Source organism: Triturus cristatus, chromosome 11 (assembly GCF_964204655.1).
Source record: "Triturus cristatus chromosome 11, aTriCri1.1, whole genome shotgun sequence".
In the NCBI taxonomy this organism is placed as follows: Eukaryota; Metazoa; Chordata; class Amphibia; order Caudata; family Salamandridae; genus Triturus; species Triturus cristatus.
Genome location: NC_140594.1, coordinates 799,007,516 through 799,029,782, shown reverse-complemented (window position 1 = coordinate 799,029,782; position 22,267 = coordinate 799,007,516).

Here is a 22,267-nt window from a genome sequence, read left to right as displayed (position 1 = left end):
CCAAGGGTATAAAGATCATTTTTATAAATTTTTACAATGCAGGACAATCTATGCTAAATTTGGTTGAACTGGAAGAGAGGCTGACTAGTTTAAATGAATCAAGGGATGCTGGCACCCAATTAATTCTTATGGGGGATTTTAATTGCCATCAGTGCCCACACCTGAAATGGGAAGATGGGATGTGGGATGCCTGTCCCACTATTAGTGGATGGCATCCGGAACACTCCAGTGAGGGCCTGGCATTAAGTAGAATTCTCGGCAAGTTTGCTTTAACCCACACGATGGATATGATTAGGAATGGGACACCTAACTCATTGATCCCTTCCTTTAAGGGGAGAGGAAGGGATTCAATTATAGATTATTTTTTTATATCCACCGTGTTTGAAAGTAGGGTAGCCCATTTTGAGATAGTGCCAAGCGTGTTCAGTGATCATAACCCTCTGGTTTTGTCATTAGTGGACATACTTGGTACCAAGGTGGCTGTAGTATCTACTGTGGGTGAATACAGAGCCAGGGATCAGGGGAGAAGAATCAAATGGAGCAACATTGATGGCGATGAACTCCACAGAGCTCTCCTCAACAATGCTGAGAATCACATCTGGAGGTGTTTAGATCCCAAGATAGAGGGGACGGACTTAATTGTAGCATTCGAAGGCACTGCTCAGCACATCGATAGTCTCTTAAGAAGTAAACCCAAGCCTAAGGGTGACTTTTGTCCCAGGTGGTTCGATAAGAACTGCTCAAAGGCCCATAGGGACCTGAAGTTGGCATTAACCAAGGTCCCTAAGGACAAAGGTGAGATAGCCGCTTGCAGGAGTAGCTACAAAAAGGCGACCAAGTCACGGAAAACAGCCCTACAAAATGAAGCATGGGTTTCTCTAAGAGAGGCTGCCGAGCTTAAAGACATGAGTAGTTTCTGGAGGGTAATAAACGCCCCTTGTTTCCAACCCCTGGATAAACCACAATTGGCCTCCCATATTTTACCAGAGGCGTGGGAGGCACACTTTTCCAGATTGTATAATCGTGGGGCACCTGAGGCACAGTTATCACCAGTAAACGGTTGCCCCATTAGTGCCTGGACACCCATTATGGTGGATGAGGTTCATTTGGGCATAGAAGGCCTAGTAGTGAGGAAGGCGCCAGGGCCAGATGGGATACCCCCTGATCTATTTAAAAGCCAGATAGATCTTTGGGTCCCCATTTTAACTAGAGTTTATAACACAGCTATGGAGGTGGGCATGCCGAGATCATGGTCTACGGCCGTCATTGTGCCCATATTTAAGAAGGGTAATAAAAATGACCCTCAATGTTATCGCCCAATATCCCTAATAGATGTAACGGCGAAAGTTTTGGGAAGAGTCATTCTAAATCGTCTAATGATATGGGCTGACGAAAACAATATTATCACTGACGTACAGTATGGCTTCCGAAAAGGGCGCTCCACAACTGATCAATGCCTTAACCTTTACCACCTGGTGGCAAAGTATACTGTGGCCAGGGAGGGGACAGTTTACCTGGCATTCATGGATCTCTCAGCGGCCTTCGACTGTGTGAACAGAAGAAGGCTGTGGGAGATCCTGAGTGCCATGGGCGTGGATCCTGGATTGATCCACGCCCTGCGTATGCTCCATCAAAACACCACGGCACGGGTCAGGTATACAAACGAGGGCGACGTCACTGAGGAATTTCAGTGTAAGGGCGGGGTGAGACAAGGATGTATCCTGGCACCCTTCCTATTTACGCTTTATATCAATGGGCTAGACAAGGCGCTCGGAGCTCTGGAGGCAGATTGCCCCAGCATAGGGAAGAGAGGAATACCCGTCCTCCTTTACGCAGATGATGCGGTCCTCCTGGCGCGCACTGGCAGGAGCCTGCAGGCCCTCATTGGGGGATTTGTCAGCTTTATGGCAGACCTCGATTTAGTCCCTAACCTCACAAAATCTTTCATTATGGAAGTAGGAAAAACCCCACGCAAGAATTGTGTTTTCACCATAGGCACACACAAACTGGAGAAGGTGAAACATTTTAACTACTTGGGTATGGTTTTTGACAAAGACTTAAATTTTAAACCCCTTGTAAGTCATAAATGTACCCAACAACTTGGTGCTGAGGGGTCAATTATGAATTATGCACGCAGACTGGGTCGCTGGTCACCCAACGAAATTGTACATTTATATAGTCTTGTCTGCTGCGCCAAAACCCTGTACGGAAGTGAGGTGTGGGGTTTTACAAATGGGAGAAAAATTCAGATTGAGGAAGATAAGTTCTTGAGGAGACTTTTGCAAGTCCCTCAAAGCATCCCCTCTTTCATAGTCCACGAAGAGCTGGGTATCCCCTATATTAGCGATAGGGCATGCCTCAAACCCGTCATCTGTTGGATTAAAATCTGGATAAACCCTGAGGCAAGCCTTAGCAGACAAATTTTGGAGGACTGTCTGAAGGGGGACAAGGGGCTGCAAATACCCTGGCTCAAATACGTAAAGGACACACTGACTAGTTTGGGCCATGCTAATCTTTTTGATGACCCCTCCATAATAGGAACGAGAGACAAAGAGGCCATAAAGGCAGACTTCTCACTATATGTAGCTAACGTTAGAGAGGAAAGGGAAGGCCGGAAATCTACCGTAAGAGAACACCAGCTTACAAAAAATTGTGCGGGGATGGAATTCTATCTGTCCAATATACATAACAGACATGACAGATTCCTGATAACAAGATTCAGATTAAACCTCCTGCACCACATTTTATCAGTTCCAGCTGGTTACACGAGTGATATTAGCAAAAAAGGGTGTTGCGGCTGCGATCAACGATCTCCGCAAGACACCATCCACTTTGTTCTCATATGTCCATTTTACGACCTTCCCAGAAAGCGGTTTCTAAAAAACATCTTGAAACGCGCGGGAATTAGACAGGCTAAAGTGGCCCTCTTGTTTCTCAAACTCTCTGCTGACCCATTTGTATTATTTAGCACTGTGCACTTTTTGCGACTGACAGTTAGATTAAGAAATACCAGAGGAGAGGACTAACTACTAGGACTGCTACCTTGTTATTATGATTATAAAGTATCCTCTCTGCCATAGACAATCATTAATAGGCACAAGAAGGCTGCCGACAAATTAACCTTAGCACTTAATTGTCCTGCTTTTTATGATCTCGCATTTTGGGATTTTATGTATTGATGATTTTAGGGTATTATGTATATTTGATTGTGGTTTTTAACAAAAGTATGTTGACTTGATGATGTGCATCTTTTATGGTTATTTGTAAATATCCGAATAAAGATATTTGATTTGAATACCACTGCATTACACCCCACTGCACTCTACGTCACAGCACTTTACACCACTCTACTCTATGCCACTCTACCCAACGCCATTGCACTCTAGTCACTCTGCACCACTTTACGACACTGCACCCTATGCCACTGCCCTCTACTCTGAACAACTCTATGCCACTGCACTCCATCCCACCCTACTCTGCACCACTCTATGCCACTGCTCTTTATGCCACTACACTCTATGCCACTACACTCTATGCCACTGCACTCCATGTTACTCTGCTCTTTTCTACACCACTCAACACCACTGCACTCTATACCACTGCACTCTGTGTCACTGAACTCTATTGTATGCCACTGCCAATACACACCACTGCTCTCTACTCTGCCCCACTCTACACCAAAGCACTCTACTATGCACCACTCTACACCACTGCATTCTTTTCTATGCCACTCTACTCTTTGCCACTCTGCTCTATGCCACTGCACTCCATGCAACTCAGCTCTTCTCTGTACCACCTGCACTCTATGCCACTGCACTCCACACCACTCTGCTCTTCTCTGCACCACTCTACTCTACTGCACTCTATGCCAAGCCACTCAGCGCCACTGCACTCTGCGCCTCTGCACTCAATGCTGCTGCACCACTCTACACTGCTGCACCACTCTTCACTGCACTAATCTACTCTGCACAACTCTACTCTGTGCCACTGCACTCTACAGCACTCTACTCTACAGCACTTTACTCTCTGCCTCTCTTCACTATGCCGCTGCTCTCTATGCCACTGCACTCTACTCCACTCTATGCCACTGCACTCTACACTACTGCACTCTATGCCACTTCATTATTTTCTTTGCCACAACACTACACATCACTGCTCTCTACTCTGCGTTGCTCTATACAACTGCATTCTTTGCCATTGCACTCTATGCCACTGCACCACTCTACTCCACTGCACTTAATACCACTCTACCCTATGCCATTGCACTCTGTGCCACTCTGCTCTTCTCTGCACGACTCTATGCGACTGCACTCTCCGCCACAGCACTGCACTGCACTCCACGCCACTCTTCTCTTATCTGAACCACTCTATGCCCTGCTCTCTATGCCACTGCACTCTACAATGTTGCACCACTCTACACCACTATACTCAGTGCCACTGCACTGTACACCACTCTACTTTACGCCACTCTACTCTACACTACTGCACTCTACGCGAGTCCACTCTTTTCTGCACCCCTCTACTGTACACCAATGCACTCTGCACAACTGCACTCTATGCCCTCTCTACTCTGCACCACTCTACTCCACTGCATTCTAATGTGCACCAATGCACTCTACTCCACTCTAATCTCCTCTGCACCACTGTACCCTTTTCCACTTTAATCTACTCTGAACCACTCTTCTCTATGCTACTGCACTCTATGCTACTGCACTCTATGCCACTCTGCTCCTCTGCACTCTACACCACTGCAGTCTACAGCGCACCACTCTACGCACACCATGCTATCCCACACCACTCTACTCTGCACTACTCCATTTTACGGCGCACCACTCTCCTCTGTAGCACCTAAATCTAGGCCACTGCACTCAACTCTGTGCCACTCTATGTCTCAGTACCCTACTCTGCACCTTTGTACTCTATGGCACTGCACTGTACGTCACTCTAATCCACTCTGCACCACTCTCCTCTACGCCACTGCACTCTATACCACTGCACCCTACGCCACTGCACCCTATGCCACTACTCTACTATATGCTACTGAACTTTACAACACTCTACTCTGCACTACTGCACTCTATGCCACTCTACTCTGTGCCACTGCACTCTGCTCCACACCATTATACTCTGCACCACTGTTCTCAATGCCACTGCACTGTACACCACTCTACCCCACTTCCCTCTATGCCACACTACCCTACACCATTCTACTCCACTGCACTCTACCCCAGTGCACTATATGCCACTCTACATCGCACCACTGCACTCTACACCACTGCACTCTATGTCACTTCACTCTATGCCACTCCACGCCCCTCTACTCTATGCCACTCTATGCCACACCACTCCACACAGTACCACTCTACGCCACTCTACTCTATGCTCCACCACTACTGTACGCCACTCCCCACCATTCTGCTCCATGCCCCTACACTTAGTTGTAGTCTACTCTACCACACGGTACATAACTCTACTCTATGCCAATCCACTCTACACCTCAGTACCCTACACCACTCTAATTTACGACACTCTGCCACATTGCAAAAACCCATTTGTGTTGGCCAAACATATTGGTTTTGCTAATGCTTGTTTGCGTTTTTGGTGAGGACAGAAGTGGCTGCTCAGGCAGTGCCAGGTTCATAGCCCCCCCTCTTACCATGGCCATACCCCTCCTAAACCCCTCTATGGTGTGGTAGGCAGTGATGGGCACAAAGTCTGCTCCCTTGTCCACACCTCTGCTCCCTCAAAGATCCTCTCACTATAGGCTCACAAGGGGAAGTTTTGAAGGTCGGTGTAAGAGCTCATAAAGATCCACAGTCTTGCAATTTCAGACATTAGCCAAACACCTGCGAATTGCTGTCTTCTCAACCTAGTGTAAGAAGTATAAATGCAAATTGCTGAAGGTGATTGCAGTAGGCGTATTCATTTGCAGATTCCTGGGTGAGTCACAGTTCTAAACCCTGGATCAAAGGAAGAATTATGTATTTGGGTAAGCAGGTTCATTCATTAAGCTAAGCCCAACAAGAGTGATAGAAGCTCCAGAATTGTGATTGCTGTGGTTGGTGCTGCAAATAGTTCGTGAGAATGTGTATGAAAGGAAATTTTCAAAAGGTTATTTAGGAATCTAGCCTTAAGGGAACATAAATGAGATGTTCACAAAGAGCTACCCAGTGTTTTGCCCTGCAGGGCATTTGCCATGTCAAGGCTAGCATGGGTGGCAGACAGCTGAGAACATGTCCCTTTGAAAAGATCCTGGAGAGATAAAGTGCCCCTTCCTTGAAGATGAACTAGACACTGGAGACCCATGGGTTGTGCAGTTTGGCACTATGCAAGGTCCAAGCCATAATTAGGCAAATTTCTCAGGGCCATGCCATCCGTGTCACAGCCTATCCTCATCTGGTACAAGGCACGGAAGAACAGAAGTCTCCAGAGCCCAGTTCTCAAAATTTCTGTCTAGTCAGTAAGTAGGCAACACTTTATTTTAATTTTATTTTAAATGTTTTATATAGCGCTAGCTTGACCCGTAGGTATCAGAGTGCTTTACATACATACTGTAAAGAAAAACAGACGGAAATTGCATTACAAAGTAGGCAGGCAGTAAGGAAGCAATACCAGGGATAGATAGCATGGAAGATAAGGTGGTTAACACAGTCCGTTCACCAACTATCCTTGAATGTCAAGAGAGAGGAGTAAACTCGGATATTGAAGTCTAGGTTAGTTGACGTTGGTCAGGAAAGTATTTGTTAAGGAGATGGATTTTCAGGTCCCTTTTGAAACAGGAGAAGGAGGGGTTGCATCTGAGGACTCTAGGGAGAGCGTTCCACATCCTGGGAGCGTTGCCAGAGAACGATCGGTATTGTGTGGTTTTCTTTTTCAGTTTCGGAGGAATAAGAAGGAGTGAGTTGGAGCTTCTCAGCGTTCTGGATTGACCTGCTCTTACCAGTTTGTTGTTCAGGTAGTTAGGGGCCGGAGAGTGAAGGGTTTTGTGTGTGATGCAGGCCAGTTTGTAAATACGCGTGTAATCAGGGAGGGGGGACACGAGAGCTGGATATTTAAAGAGGTCCTGTTCTAATGCTCCCAGGGGTCTACGTAGGAAAAGACAGATAAGAGCAGTTCCTCTAATTGGCCAATTTGGAAAAATAGTAGTAATTACTATGATCTGAGAAGGGAAAGTTCAAATTCAGATCTTGTTGCCCTCACACACCTGTTAGGGTGTCATGCTTCATCATTGGGCGTGCTCCTCGTCGGACCGGCGCTGCAATGTCCGATGGGCCTGGTGGCTTCTTTATCGGAGATCTTTTGATCTGAGTACGCCGTTTTGTATGAAGACCATGTGAATGATTGTGGAGGGTAATAGCTCCTAAGAATGTGGGGATTCAAGAAAAATTAAAATAGGCCCTGGCCCCTCGATAGTTTTAATAAGGTTAGGTAGGGCTGGGACTAAATAAAACCAGGGAGGCTACTTATGTGATGCAAGGTATCAGGGTAGCCTATAGTTGACAGGGGTCAACATGTTTCGTGTCACAGTGCTCAAGATCGAGCGACACTTCTTCAGGACCGTGGGACCAGTAATGAATTCGTATACCTCAGTTTTCTTATAACGGGGTATTGCAGGTCAACCACATACCAACTGGACCTAAGTATGGTACAGAATAAAAGGCTCCGCCTAAACAGAAGGAGACAAAAATATATATAGAGGACAAACATAAGCCACTCATTCGTAGCTACATCAAAAGTGAAGGGTCCAGAAGTCAAAATGAGGTGTCTCTTAACTCCTTCAAGGGACCATCATTTCTACTCAACAGTAACGAACTTGTTAGAGAGAGGACAATAAAAGAAGTTGTGACTAGTACATAAAAAACACAACCAAGTGTACTCAAGCAGTGATACAAAACTCTATTCTCCTTAGAATTACCAATATAATGGAACAACCAATATACGCAATATAAATCTTACCTCAGAATGAGGGGTTCAAAGCTTCATAGGTAAAGGAGTAGCAACCGGACCACTGGAACGGTCCCACTAAGGTAAAGATATAAGCATCGCAAAATATCATGCTATACAACATGAAAGTGAAATACTCTATCTCTATCAAGAGCGTGAGGTGTGTTGGCTCAAGGTGGTCGGTACGCTACTTTGTATCAATAGGCTCTCTCCTCATAAATGGCTATCATGAGAAGTGCTATGGGTTGGTACATCTAGTACACTGTGATAGCAGTTGATGACCAGAAATGGCGGTGATAAGTATGGAAATCCATGGCTGTGAAATAGCACCATGTGACAAGAACTGTCGTGGTGGGATGGTCCATACTTGAGTAGAGTTTTTTTAAAGAACATTAATATATACTCAAGATCGCAACTTAGTCCGAAACCACTCGTGTAATCCTAAAGCAATGCACAATGTTGATGGGAGGTGTGTTTAACGATGTGCTAAATCCCCCTCTAATAGTGCATAATAATAAACTCCGTCTTTTAGTGCGTGATAATATATACCATAGTGAATAGTTGTTCCTTAAGGGTGGCGTGTAGCTGACAAGTCGACCCCAAAGGCGAGTTCGTAGTGCTCATATCACCCGCTGCCAGAGTTCTAGTAAAGACTCAGTGGTCAAACTGACCTAAACGTCGAGTGCATAGTGCTCGTATCACTCTCCGTTAAAGTTCCGGTGAAGAATCAGTGCCGAACAAGTTGCAGGCAAATAGCGTAAACAATCACTTACCCAAACGTTGGCGGGGGGGCAGGCCAAAACAGGACGTGTCTGCTCCTCACCTGGATATTACCGGTGTTGGATTCACTTCCTGTATATATCCTCGATTCAATGGCGTAATCTCGCGAGGTTGCGGAGGGCGCCATTTTGTCACACGAGGATTGCCTGACCTTGGATATCGAACGCTAAAACAAGCTGATCGATGTGGGACACGGAAAATACATATGTAGAAAGACATATGTATTTCTAGACTATTAAAGCGTAGATCCAGATATTCAGACTGGTATGTAATACCACGAAGGAAAATAGGTTCCTTGATGTTATCAGTAACTAAATAGTCAGCAGTGAGCCCAGATGGAGCTCGTGACTGGTATAATAAACCTTATAGGGAACGGGTTTTCTTGGTAACTGTGTCATCAACAGTGTATAGTCAACAGTGAGCCCAGATGGTGCTAGAGACTGTTATATAGAACCTTATAGGGAAATGGGTTTATTTGGTAACTGTATCATCAACAGTCAACCTGCATGGAACGTGTCTAATCAGAATGTGTTAAAAAAACTATCCGGAGTGGGAAATGTAGATAGATTAAAAATGATTTATGTGTAATTAACACAAGATGTGGTGTTGTGATGACAGTCAGGGTGCATGAACATAATGATGTATATGTTAGTTCATTAAACATATAGAGACATGGGTGGTGTGGTACCAATGGAGTCCATGCATCATAGTCTTGGTAGTGGAGATGTAGTGCTTGCAGAACCCTGTAGGTGGGACTATTAACACATAAGTTCTGTCCATGGAATTTCGTCGTTAAGACCCCTTTCCTGTGTTGATAAGCGAAAAATCCACCTCTGTTCAGTTTCAAAGAGTTTTTCTTGAGACCATGAGGGATTACTTTCAATCACGGTCCAGTGTAGGTCATTGTGTCCGTGCGGATGAGTGAGATAGTGTGTGCTCAATTTAGTCGTGGATCTCCCACACCGTATATTGCTGCGGTGTTCCATAATTCTTGTCTTCACTGGGCGTGTTGTCATGCCGACGTATCTTAGTTTACAAGGGCAAGTAATTAAATAGACGCAGTTATGGGAGTTGCAGTTAGTATGATTTTTCTGAGTCCAGACTTTTCCTGTTTCAAGAGTGAGTTCTTTAGTTGTCTTTGTAAGATCACACACTCCACATTGTCCGCAAGGGAAGTGTCCACGTACGGGATTCATATCCCACAGAGAGAGGCCATGAAGACCCTCAATGAAGACCTCACCATTACAATAAAACCAGCAGACAAAGGTGGTGCGATTGTCTTAATGAACACCATAGATTACGACAACGAGTGTCTACGCCAACTCTCACAAGAGAAATACTACAAGAGAATAACGTCTGACCCAACAGGGAAACTGATGACGAGGATTAAATCTATCGTGGAATCTGCAGAGACCCAGGGCTGGATTTCTAAAAACGAGGCAGCCTTCCTTGTGAACTCACAACAACGCATACCAGCGTTCTACACGCTTCCCAAGATTCACAAAGGCCAGAACCCACCCCCTGGATGACCTATAGTATCAGGGATCGGCTCAGTATTAGAGCCTCTCAGCAAATTTTGTGATCATTTTCTCCGTCCGCTGGTGAAGCGTATACCATCGTACCTACAGGACACCAGGGATGTTCTGAATCTAATATCTGAGTTCAACACTAACAATCAAGTGGATCTTCTAATGACATTGGACGTAGAGGCACTCTATACTAATATCCCTCAAACCGAAACCCTTAGAGTGATTGAAGACCTGCTTCTTAATGAAGACTGGACCTCTACTACACCAGTGTCGTTCATTATGGAGTGCGCAACAATAGCTATGTGTGAAAATTACTTCCAATTCAAAGACCAGTTCTTCCACCAAACCCAAGGTACTTGTATGGGCAGCACCTTTGCTCCAAGTCTGGCCTGTCTCTATGTAGCTAATTTCGAACATCTACACATGACAGATAACATCTTCTGTGACAACATAGTATTGTGGAAACGCTACATAGACGACATCCTGATTCTATGGAAAGGCGAAAGTGAGACGTGTGACAGATTCTTCACATGGGTGAATTCTCTGGACCCATATTTAAAGTTCACTCGATCTGTTTCACCCACAGAGATCCACTTCCTAGACCTGACCATAACCCTACAAGATGGGGAGTTGTCAACTAAGACTTTTAAAAAACCAACAGATCGTAATAGCTTACTACTATATGGAAGCTATCATCCAAAGGCCTTAAGGGATAACCTTCCCTTTGGACAGTTCCTCCGTCTCCGCAGAAATTGCGAAAAAACCAGTGAGTACAAAAAGGAAGCAGCTGTTCTCAGTCACCAACTCAAGGCTCGAGATTACCCTACATCTATTGTAAAAAGATCTTACAAGCGAGCACTAAACAACAACCGAGAATCTCTGTTGGAACCTAAAATCAAATCAACCGAAGAGTCACTAATATGCGTGACTACGTTCACACCAGAATCTAACACGATCCAGAAGATTATAAAAAAGAACTGGAAGATCCTAACTACGGGTAAAGTGGCCATAACCCCTCCAAGATTTGCCAACAAACGCACTAGTAACCTACGTGACATCATAGTGCATACACGTCCCAAGACAGAAAGACAAACAAAACAGAGGACCCTGTGGGATATGAATCCCGTACGTGGACACTTCCCTTGCGGACAATGTGGAGTGTGTGATCTTACAAAGACAACTAAAGAACTCACTCTTGAAACAGGAAAAGTCTGGACTCAGAAAAATCATACTAACTGCAACTCCCATAACTGCGTCTATTTAATTACTTGCCCTTGTAAACTAAGATACGTCGGCATGACAACACGCCCAGTGAAGACAAGAATTATGGAACACCGCAGCAATATACGGTGTGGGAGATCCACGACTAAATTGAGCACACACTATCTCACTCATCCGCACGGACACAATGACCTACACTGGACCGTGATTGAAAGTAATCCCTCATGGTCTCAAGAAAAACTCTTTGAAACTGAACAGAGGTGGATTTTTCGCTTATCAACACAGGAAAGGGGTCTTAACGACGAAATTCCATGGACAGAACTTATGTGTTAATAGTCCCACCTACAGGGTTCTGCAAGCACTACATCTCCACTACCAAGACTATGATGCATGGACTCCATTGGTACCACACCACCCATGTCTCTATATGTTTAATGAACTAACATATACATCATTATGTTCATGCACCCTGACTGTCATCACAACACCACATCTTGTGTTAATTACACATAAATCATTTTTAATCTATCTACATTTCCCACTCCGGATAGTTTTTTTAACACATTCTGATTAGACACGTTCCATGCAGGTTGACTGTTGATGATACAGTTACCAAATAAACCCATTTCCCTATAAGGTTCTATATAACAGTCTCTAGCACCATCTGGGCTCACTGTTGACTATACACTGTTGATGACACAGTTACCAAGAAAACCCGTTCCCTATAAGGTTTATTATACCAGTCACGAGCTCCATCTGGGCTCACTGCTGACTATTTAGTTACTGATAACATCAAGAAACCTATTTTCCTTCGTGGTATTACATACCAGTCTGAATATCTGGATCTACGCTTTAATAGTCTAGAAATACATATGTCTTTCTACATATGTATTTTCCGTGTCCCACATCGATCAGCTTGTTTTAGCGTTCGATATCCAAGGTCAGGCAATCCTCGTGTGACAAAATGGCGCCCTCCGCAACCTCGCGAGATTACGCCATTGAATCGAGGATATATACAGGAAGTGAATCCAACACCGGTAATATCCAGGTGAGGAGCAGACACGTCCTGTTTTGGCCTGCCCCCCCGCCAACGTTTGGGTAAGTGATTGTTTACGCTATTTGCCTGCAACTTGTTCGGCACTGATTCTTCACCGGAACTTTAACGGAGAGTGATACGAGCACTATGCACTCGACGTTTAGGTCAGTTTGACCACTGAGTCTTTACTAGAACTCTGGCAGCGGGTGATATGAGCACTACGAACTCGCCTTTGGGGTCGACTTGTCAGCTACACGCCACCCTTAAGGAACAACTATTCACTATGGTATATATTATCACGCACTAAAAGACGGAGTTTATTATTATGCACTATTAGAGGGGGATTTAGCACATCGTTAAACACACCTCCCATCAACATTGTGCATTGCTTTAGGATTACACGAGTGGTTTCGGACTAAGTTGCGATCTTGAGTATATATTAATGTTCTTTAAAAAAACTCTACTCAAGTATGGACCATCCCACCACGACAGTTCTTGTCACATGGTGCTATTTCACAGCCATGGATTTCCATACTTATCACCGCCATTTCTGGTCATCAACTGCTATCACAGTGTACTAGATGTACCAACCCATAGCACTTCTCATGATAGCCATTTATGAGGAGAGAGCCTATTGATACAAAGTAGCGTACCGACCACCTTGAGCCAACACACCTCACGCTCTTGATAGAGATAGAGTATTTCACTTACATGTTGTATAGCATGATATTTTGCGATGCTTATATCTTTACCTTAGTGGGACCGTTCCAGTGGTCCGGTTGCTACTCCTTTACCTATGAAGCTTTGAACCCCTCATTCTGAGGTAAGATTTATATTGCGTATATTGGTTGTTCCATTATATTGGTAATTCTAAGGAGAATAGAGTTTTGTATCACTGCTTGAGTACACTTGGTTGTGTTTTTTATGTACTAGTCACAACTTCTTTTATTGTCCTCTCTCTAACAAGTTCGTTACTGTTGAGTAGAAATGATGGTCCCTTGAAGGAGTTAAGAGACACCTCATTTTGACTTCTGGACCCTTCACTTTTGATGTAGCTACGAATGAGTGGCTTATGTTTGTCCTCTATATATATTTTTGTCTCCTTCTGTTTAGGCGGAGCCTTTTATTCTGTACCATACTTAGGTCCAGTTGGTATGTGGTTGACCTGCAATACCCCGTTATAAGAAAACTGAGGTATACGAATTCATTACTGGTCCCACGGTCCTGAAGAAGTGTCGCTCGATCTTGAGCACTGTGACACGAAACATGTTGACCCCTGTCAACTATAGGCTACCCTGATACCTTGCATCACATAAGTAGCCTCCCTGGTTTTATTTAGTCCCAGCCCTACCTAACCTTATTAAAACTATCGAGGGGCCAGGGCCTATTTTAATTTTTCTTGAATCCCCACATTCTTAGGAGCTATTACCCTCCACAATCATTCACATGGTCTTCATACAAAACGGCGTACTCAGATCAAAAGATCTCCGATAAAGAAGCCACCAGGCCCGTCGGACATTGCAGCGCCGGTCCGACGAGGAGCACGCCCAATGATGAAGCATGACTCCAGTTTGTAAATACACCTCCCTTCCATGGGGAGCCAGTTGAGGGAGTTGAGAGCTGGAGTGATGTGTTCAAATCATTTTACTCCGGATACGAGTCGAGCGGCCATGTTCAACACTGCCCTTAGAGGGGCTAGGTGAGCTTTTGGAGTCCCTGTTAGGATGGCGTTCCCGTAGTCGATTTTAGAGAGAACTAGGGATTGGACTACTGTCTTGAGGTCATCACGGGGAAGAAAAGGTTTCAATTTCTTGAGGTGTTTTAGAGAGAAAAGAGCACTTTTTGCAGAGTTTTTGATGTGGGCCGCCATAGATAAACACTACGAAAGTGCTTCACCGCCTTGGGATAAAATCTTCCCTCAACTTTAGCCTACATTCATTGATTGAAGTCTCATGATTTCTGGAGGGTAATGCTAAGCTTTGTTTGTTAGTTAGATGGACTGTTGTGCAGTTTATGAGTGACTGATATCACACTTTCTTGTTTATTCATAATGTAGTCTCATCATTTTGTGCATTAGTGCCACAGAACGGATGTAGAACACTTCTGTATGTTAGGCTATCAAGGAAGAAGGAGGAGGGATCCCAGCCAATGATGAAGAAAGATTTCAGCAATGGTACCTCACATATATGCAAGGCTTAGAATGCAAAGAACAGAGTGTATATGTGTTTTCCTGCGAATGTGAGTGTATGTACACAACTGGTCTGGAGAGCCATAAAGCACATAAAAGGTATGTTGTGTAAGCCTTGCTGGGGGAAGGGAAAATCTTACTAAACTTCAGAGTATTAGACCCAGCCTTATCTGGATTTGATTCTATTGCATCAGTTGGGTATGTATGGTTTCCTGGACAACAAGAATTATATAAGAACCACTAGGGATGTTAATTAGATTAAGAATAGTTTACCTATGGAATACACACAGATCTGGATCCTTGAATCCTCATTGGGGCCTGCTGTCTAATGTGACAGGAACCTTCTCCATGCTGGTGCGGAGATAGTAAGTGTTCTCCCCAGTCCAGAACTGTTAAAAACCTTCATATTGCATCGTGTCTGCAAATACCGGTAATTGTCATGATCCAATAGGGATCAAAGATTTTTCACATTAGGGCCCTGTCTGTCACAGCTAGTGACGAGCTGGTGCTTGTGAAAGTCAATGTAAAGTGGGGACATACACTGTGCCATGATATCACTGCGCATCTGGGGGAAAGTATATTGTGGTCCCCACTTTCGATTGATTCACAAGAGCTCCGGCTCATCGCTAGCTGTGACAGACACAGCCCTAATGGGTATAATCTTTCATCACTATTGGATCATGACAATTGCCGGTTATCACAGACACCGATCCAACATGAAGGTTTTCAACAGTTCTGGACTGGGTAGAACACTTACTATCTCCGCACCAGCACATAGGAGGTTCCTGTCATGTTAGACAGCAGGCCCCAATGAGGACTGCCCTCCTGCTCATATTCGGTCGCAGCAAAGTGATTACTAATAATATTCCACTTTGTTTGTACACCAATGCCCATTATGGCATTTAGGAAACTCCAATTGCAGTTTACATGGACATATTAAATGCCTTTATACATGAGGCAAATATTCCTAGAATCCCTCTGCACCATTCAGCTGTGTACCCCACTGACATTCAAAGATGGCAGCCACAATAACCCTTCTGATCTGCATATCACCAGCATATGTTCGCACATGCGCATACCCGACCCCCTCTCCCATTGGCTATGACAGCAGCTCTGCCCACCAATTACTGAGCGGCTACGGCCGGGACAATCACTACTACACGAAATACAGTCATTCTCACAGTTTATTCACGCACACTTGTCAACACATTGTATAAACGATAGCCTTGGGCAGCTGGAATGTCCTTAGTTAGGTATAACACAGTGAAAAGCTCCAGGGAACACTCGCTGTCTTTTGGTGGGAAGATTGAAATTCTATATTTAGCAGAAAAATAACAATGATCAGATGGTGTGGTACAGTGTCACTTCGAAATGGAAAACCATGCATCTACATTTAGATTAGCGTAAATTTAATTTCAAGCAGTTTAAAAGCATAAATGATGGAACAACGTTCACACGTGCACCCTCAGGTACTGCCTTACTATGGCCGTACATATCCATGTCAGGTTCTCGAATTTCTCAACAACGACTTATTTCCAAACAATGGCTGTCAAACATGTAAAGTCGCTCAATAGTCACTCGAGGCACGTTGTGGATTTACCGCTATATTTATTTAGCATACAATTGTAATTGTACCGAGGAGCGCCGGCCGGCACTCTGCTCTCTGGGATGCTCGGCGCGCTAATGCCTGCGCGCGCACCCCGGCGCCAACATGGCCGCCTGCGTCACGTCAACGTGACGTGACAACAACTAGACCGCTACATATCTCCCCCTTTTACCAAACCAAAGATCAGTCACTTACAGTTCGCAGTTTAGTTCAAAGTCTTGGAACCTGGAAGGCCTTACAACTTGTCTTCCGCTCCTGGTCACCTTACCAATGTTCCCTCGAGCCCCTTGGCTCTGCGTTTCCTCGATTTCTGTTCCTCCACTCATTGCTCCTTCGCTGTTCATATTGCCTCTCGGCCTGTCCATCTCTACCACTGGAGTCTCACCCCCTAACTCGCCTTCTTGCTCCTCTCCTGCACCTGCTTCTTCCATTTTTTCACTTCCGCCCATCTTGTTCTCTTCGTCCACGTCTTCCATGTCTTCACCTTCCGGACACCACTGTTCCCATCTCAATATCTTGTTGCACCGGGCCATGCGGTCCTGCGACCACACGTTCCCATCACTGAGCAGGGCCGCTCGATCATAAACTTCCTTAACCTGCATCGGCTTGCTGTACTTGCTGTCTCCCTTTCTTTGTAGGGTAGCCAGCTTTACTCTCACCCATTCTCCTCTCTCTAAATGAGTGTCCTTCACATTCCTCCTCTTATTGTAGTTGTTGGTGTAGATGGCTTGTGCTCTCTCCAGGTTTGCTCTTACTACCGCCGGAGACCATTCGCTGGTCACCACCTTCTCCTTCCAGATTCTGTTGTCGTGCGTGAAGGGTTCACGTCCTCTCAATATTTGAAACGGGCTGTATCTCGTGCTTGTGGGCGTTATTCTGTAGGCCCATACCATGTTCTCCAACGCTTTCTTCCAGTCTTTATTACAGGTGATGGCCGCTTGTATGGCCCCCATCACCACTCTGTTAAATCGCTCCACCAGACCGTTGCCTGCCGGATGGTATATGGCCGTGTGCTTTACAGAGATGCCATTTCTCCCCATGAATTGTTTCCATCTTTCCGACGTGAACTGTGGTCCATTGTCACTTAAGATGGACTTGGGAATTCCTTCTCGGGTGAATGTTTCCGATAGAAACTCCAGGATGTTCTCCGTGTCCATGGATTCGCTCACTTTTATTTCTGGCCATTTGGAATAACGGTCGATGAGGACACACACGTATTTCTGTATGCTCTGGTCATCCAGCACCGGTCCTAGAATGTCTATTGACAACTCTTCCCACGGGTTTGAGGGATTGTCGAATTTTCCAAGGGCTGGACGTAGTGGTCTCAATGTTTTGTCGGCCCCTTGACATTGGGGACACTCTCTGACATGCCTCTCTGCTCTTACGTCCATACCTGGCCACCAGTAGTTCTGTTTCGATCTGGCCTTGAGTTTCCCTATGCCAAGGTGGCCTTCGTGTAATAAGTCCAGCAGCTTGTTGATGAGATTCGTGGGGGGAATTACTCTGTCTCCCCGGTAGATGAATATGCCCTTGTCTCCTACTGTCAGTTCTTCTTTCACGTCATAAAATGGTTTGAGGTTAGTTCTCACCTTTTTCTTATCAGGCCACCCTTGTGTGATGTGCGCTCTTACTTCCTTAAGGTCAGAATCTTCTTCATAGGCTTCAGTCCACTCTTGTATGCTGATTATCTTCTCTTGGTCCTCTATGAGAGCTACCATCTCTCCTCTGTCCGCTGGGTCTTCTTCTCCCGGCTCCATGGCCGCCGCTCGACTCAAGTAGTCCGCCACTCGATTCTTGTTTCCAGGGATGTACTCCACATCGTATCTGAATTCCAACAGTTTTAAGGACATCTTCGATATCCGGGGTGTGGCGCTGGCGTGCCCGCACGATGTTAATACCTTCACTAACGGCTTGTGGTCCGTCTTGAGCCGAAATCGGGTACCCCATAGGAACTGCCGGAACCTCGTCATGGCCCACACTACCGCTAACATCTCCTTCTCGATGACGCTGTACTTGCCTTCTGTCTCCGTCAGTGCTCTGGAGGCGAAGCTGATTGTCTCCATGTCCCCTCTTCCTCGGTCTTGCATGAGTACAGCGCCTAACCCCTTGTCGCTGGCGTCGGTGATGAGTATGGTGGCGCCTTGTGGGTCGTACCCCTTGAGTGGTATGGCTTCCAGGATTCCCTTTTTGATGACTTCAAATTCCGCTTGGGCTTCCGGTGTCCACTGAAACACCGTGCTCTCTCTGGTCAGCATCCTCATGTTGTAGGTCTTGGATGCGAAATGTACCACGAACTTGCTATAGTACTCCGCCATCCCCAGGAACGACCTGACTTCCTCCTTGTTCTTGGGGGGCGGTGCTTCAGCGATGGCTTTCACGTTCTCCGTCTTGGGTGTGATCCCCTGTCGCCCTATTTCATGGCCTAAGTAGGTTACCGATTGCAGTCCCAACCGACATTTCGACCATTCTGCCGTGAGACCTTTGGCTTCCAGTGTTTGTAGTACTTTTTCTAGTTTCCGGTCATGATCTCTCCTATCTCTCCCCATCACTAGGATATCGTCCTGGAAGTACTGTACGTCTTTGCAGTCTCTGAACAATTGGTGTGCATGACCACCTGGTCTTTTATGAATTCGTCTTCCCACAGTGCGTACTTACACGGGGCTGCTAGCTTTCTCAACGCTGCTACATACTCTTCGATGGTTTCCCCCACCTTTTGTTTCCTTTGCTGGAAGTTATATCTATCCACTGAAACACAGATGGTGGGGCGGTATCGCTCATCTAGGTCCTCCACTGCATGCGCATACACATTGTCGTCTGTGTCTTCTCTCTTCTTTGGTACTAGACTCTTGTATATTCTCAGTCCTTCTGGGCCCAGATTTAGTAGCAGGATGCGTTTTTTTCTCTGAGGAGTGAATTTCTCTTCATTTTCGTCCTCCAGGACCCCTATGAAATTGTCTATATATTCCTTCCAGTCCTCCCATTTCATCAGTGGGTCTCCGGGTTTCGGTAGGAATTGCACGGGTGCAATCGCATACCCTGCCGGGGTACTCATCTTCACTTCCTTGGCGTTCGTTCCGTCGGTGGCTTTGCTCGGGGGGCTGCCTGGGGTGTTGTTGTTGTTCACTGTGTGCTTGATTCTCTGGGGGCTCTTGTTACTAGACCCCACTTCCTCCTCTTTGGTAGCCAGCGCAGCGCTCCCTGTACGTGGTTATGTGTGAAGGTGGCACGTGTGCTCTTGGCCGTTTGTGGATAGCGTCGTCCCTGTGGCCTATATGCAGCTCGTGTGCTGTACTGTGGCACTGCCACGCTCCTCGGTTGCTCCGTACCTCGGATCGTCCAACGTGGTTGACTAGGACGTTTTCCGTGACTCCACCGCTCCAGGCAGGCCTGTCTGGTGTTCCGTTTTGGGCCTGGTGACCTGCTTGCGTGTCTTCCTTCGCCTCGTGGGGGCCACGTGGAGTGTTGCCCTCTCCTGTGCTCCCGCGTCGGTCTGGTCTCTGATCCCACCTTCGTCGCCACTGTAAAGTCGCTCAATAGTCACTCGAGGCACGTTGTGGATTTACCGCTATATTTATTTAGCATACAATTGTAATTGTACCGAGGAGCGCCGGCCGGCACTCTGCTCTCTGGGATGCTCGGCGCGCTAATGCCTGCGCGCGCACCCCGGCGCCAACATGGCCGCCTGCGTCACGTCAACGTGACGTGACAACAACTAGACCGCTACAAAACAGAATGTTATTGCATCAACCTGAGAAAATGATGACAAACACTTTGGAAACACTGCCAAGCATCTAAACATCAATAGGTGCAGTAGGCCAGTCAGCTGCTTAAATGTCCAGAGAAATGAAATCAATGCAGTCAGATCTATTGTCCTACACGAATCGACTAGAACATACAGAAAAAAAGCTGGATAAAATGGAAGAACAAATACTTGCCACCTCTGATTGCTGCCAAGACATTTGGAACCTCCAATAAAATGGTCAATGTTATAGATAGAACTGACAAGATAATATTTTTATTTTTGACATGCCAGGGAAAACTGAAAAAGGAGACATCACTCTTATTAAGCATACTGCCAGAAAAACTGGAGTCTACATTTTTACTGCTATTGTAAATTCAAAGAGCACCCAGTGTGATCATCCATTCAGGAGAGGAAGTATGCAATTATGGGTATGGAGGCTTGGATTAGAATGCGATTACAACCTCATTTTAATGGTTACCATTAGAGCCATTCTGCGAGTCAGTTGGACTGCTGACTGGGATATAGATGTTCATGTCTTGTGATATGTGCTAACAATAAAAGTGCATAGTTCCACTATGGTGACAGCTCTCATTACTTTAATTTGACGATGAGTACCAGTGACGGTCACCAAATCACGAGGAGATGAAGCAAGATGAAGCTGTGGAAGCTAAAATGTAATAAAGACACAAAGCAGTAAGATTCAAAGCGTAACCTTATCATCAACAACTGCGGGGAGTCAAGTACCAATCCGGTCTTGGCCAAAATACAGAAGTTAAAATGGGGTTTTATAGATTACAATGCATACTGCACAAATAAAAAACACGGCCAATGAGATTCAGTTGTGTTGCAAAACAATAAGGGTTTTCCAATCATTTATCCAATCATTAATCAAAATAAAGCCTTTGGCTATGCATTGGCAATGATTCATGAAATCAGAAAATGAAGCATAGCAAGAGTTTGTCACTACACTTGTGACATTATCATTTCTCAAGACCTCTTACAGCAGTGGTACAGAGAGTTCAAGTTCACTTGGAGGTCAACAGAAGTTTCACATGCTTCCTTATTGAATGCGCAAAATGGAACCTGAATCCAAATGGAGTCCACAAAGTGAGGGAACCTATTACTGTGCTGCTGAAAGGGTTAATACCCACAGCCATTTCACTTACCTGGTGGGATAAACTAAGCTGCAGTTAAATTAAAGTTCCTTCAAGCACCATCCACCTAAATTGCTAGCAGTCTTGCGTCCCCCTCACATAATCTACAGCCGAGTCACGTGATTTCAGCCTTGTAGTGGGCTGGCACGGGGTATGCGGCCTATGACTGGGAGCACGGAATAAAGGACGCGACCACTCTTGGATAGGATCTGGCCATCAGGTCACGTGCAACCTGGGCCCCTTTATTTTATAACCTCGACCGAGCCCGGTCATGAGGGGTGCGTGCGTACGCTCATTGTAGTAGAGGCCGGGTGGCCCTCTACATCCCTCCAAACCTTTGGCTGGAAAGAGTCCAGTGAGGAATGGAGCGAAAGAGAGAGAGAGAGAGAGAGAGAGAGAGAGAGAGAGAGAGAGCGAAGTGAGAGAGAGAGGGAGAGAGAGAGAAGAAATAGAATGAGAAATATTCCACTGTCCACTGTTCTCAGCGGGCCTCCATCCTGTATTCCACGGGCATCGTTGCCACGCCATCCGCTTGACAGGCATAGTCCTTCAGCTTTTGACTGGGGGCAGGGTTGGGCCTCAGCTGGTAGAGTTGGCTTCGGGACACCGGTCCCCCTTGGGTCGGTGAGGCGCAGCTCGGAGACCCGTCCGATTCAGGTCCCTCCGCGGCCCTCTCTTGGTTGGAGCTCCCTGGACTCTCGGCCTCTTGACCCGGGCGTGGTACTGTGCTGGTTCCCTGACTTGGGGCGATCACCTCAGTGCCACACGGAAAGTTGGGCACATCCTCCTCTTCTTCTTCGTCGGGGTCATTAGACAGTCCATGTGGCTTGCTTTGTACCACCTTGAACCACGACACATTCCTCACGACAGTGTGTCGCCCTCTCTGGGCCGCGATCATCGTACCATTGACTCGGGTGACCATCCATTCTACCTGCTCATACGGCGTGCGGAATTTCCAGCCTGGGTGTCTATCCTTCAGAATCACCCGAGAACCCACATGGATGGTCGGAATTCTGGCCCCTCGGCGAAGGGTAGCCTTGTCGTTGGTCTGCTGGTGCTTTTGCTGG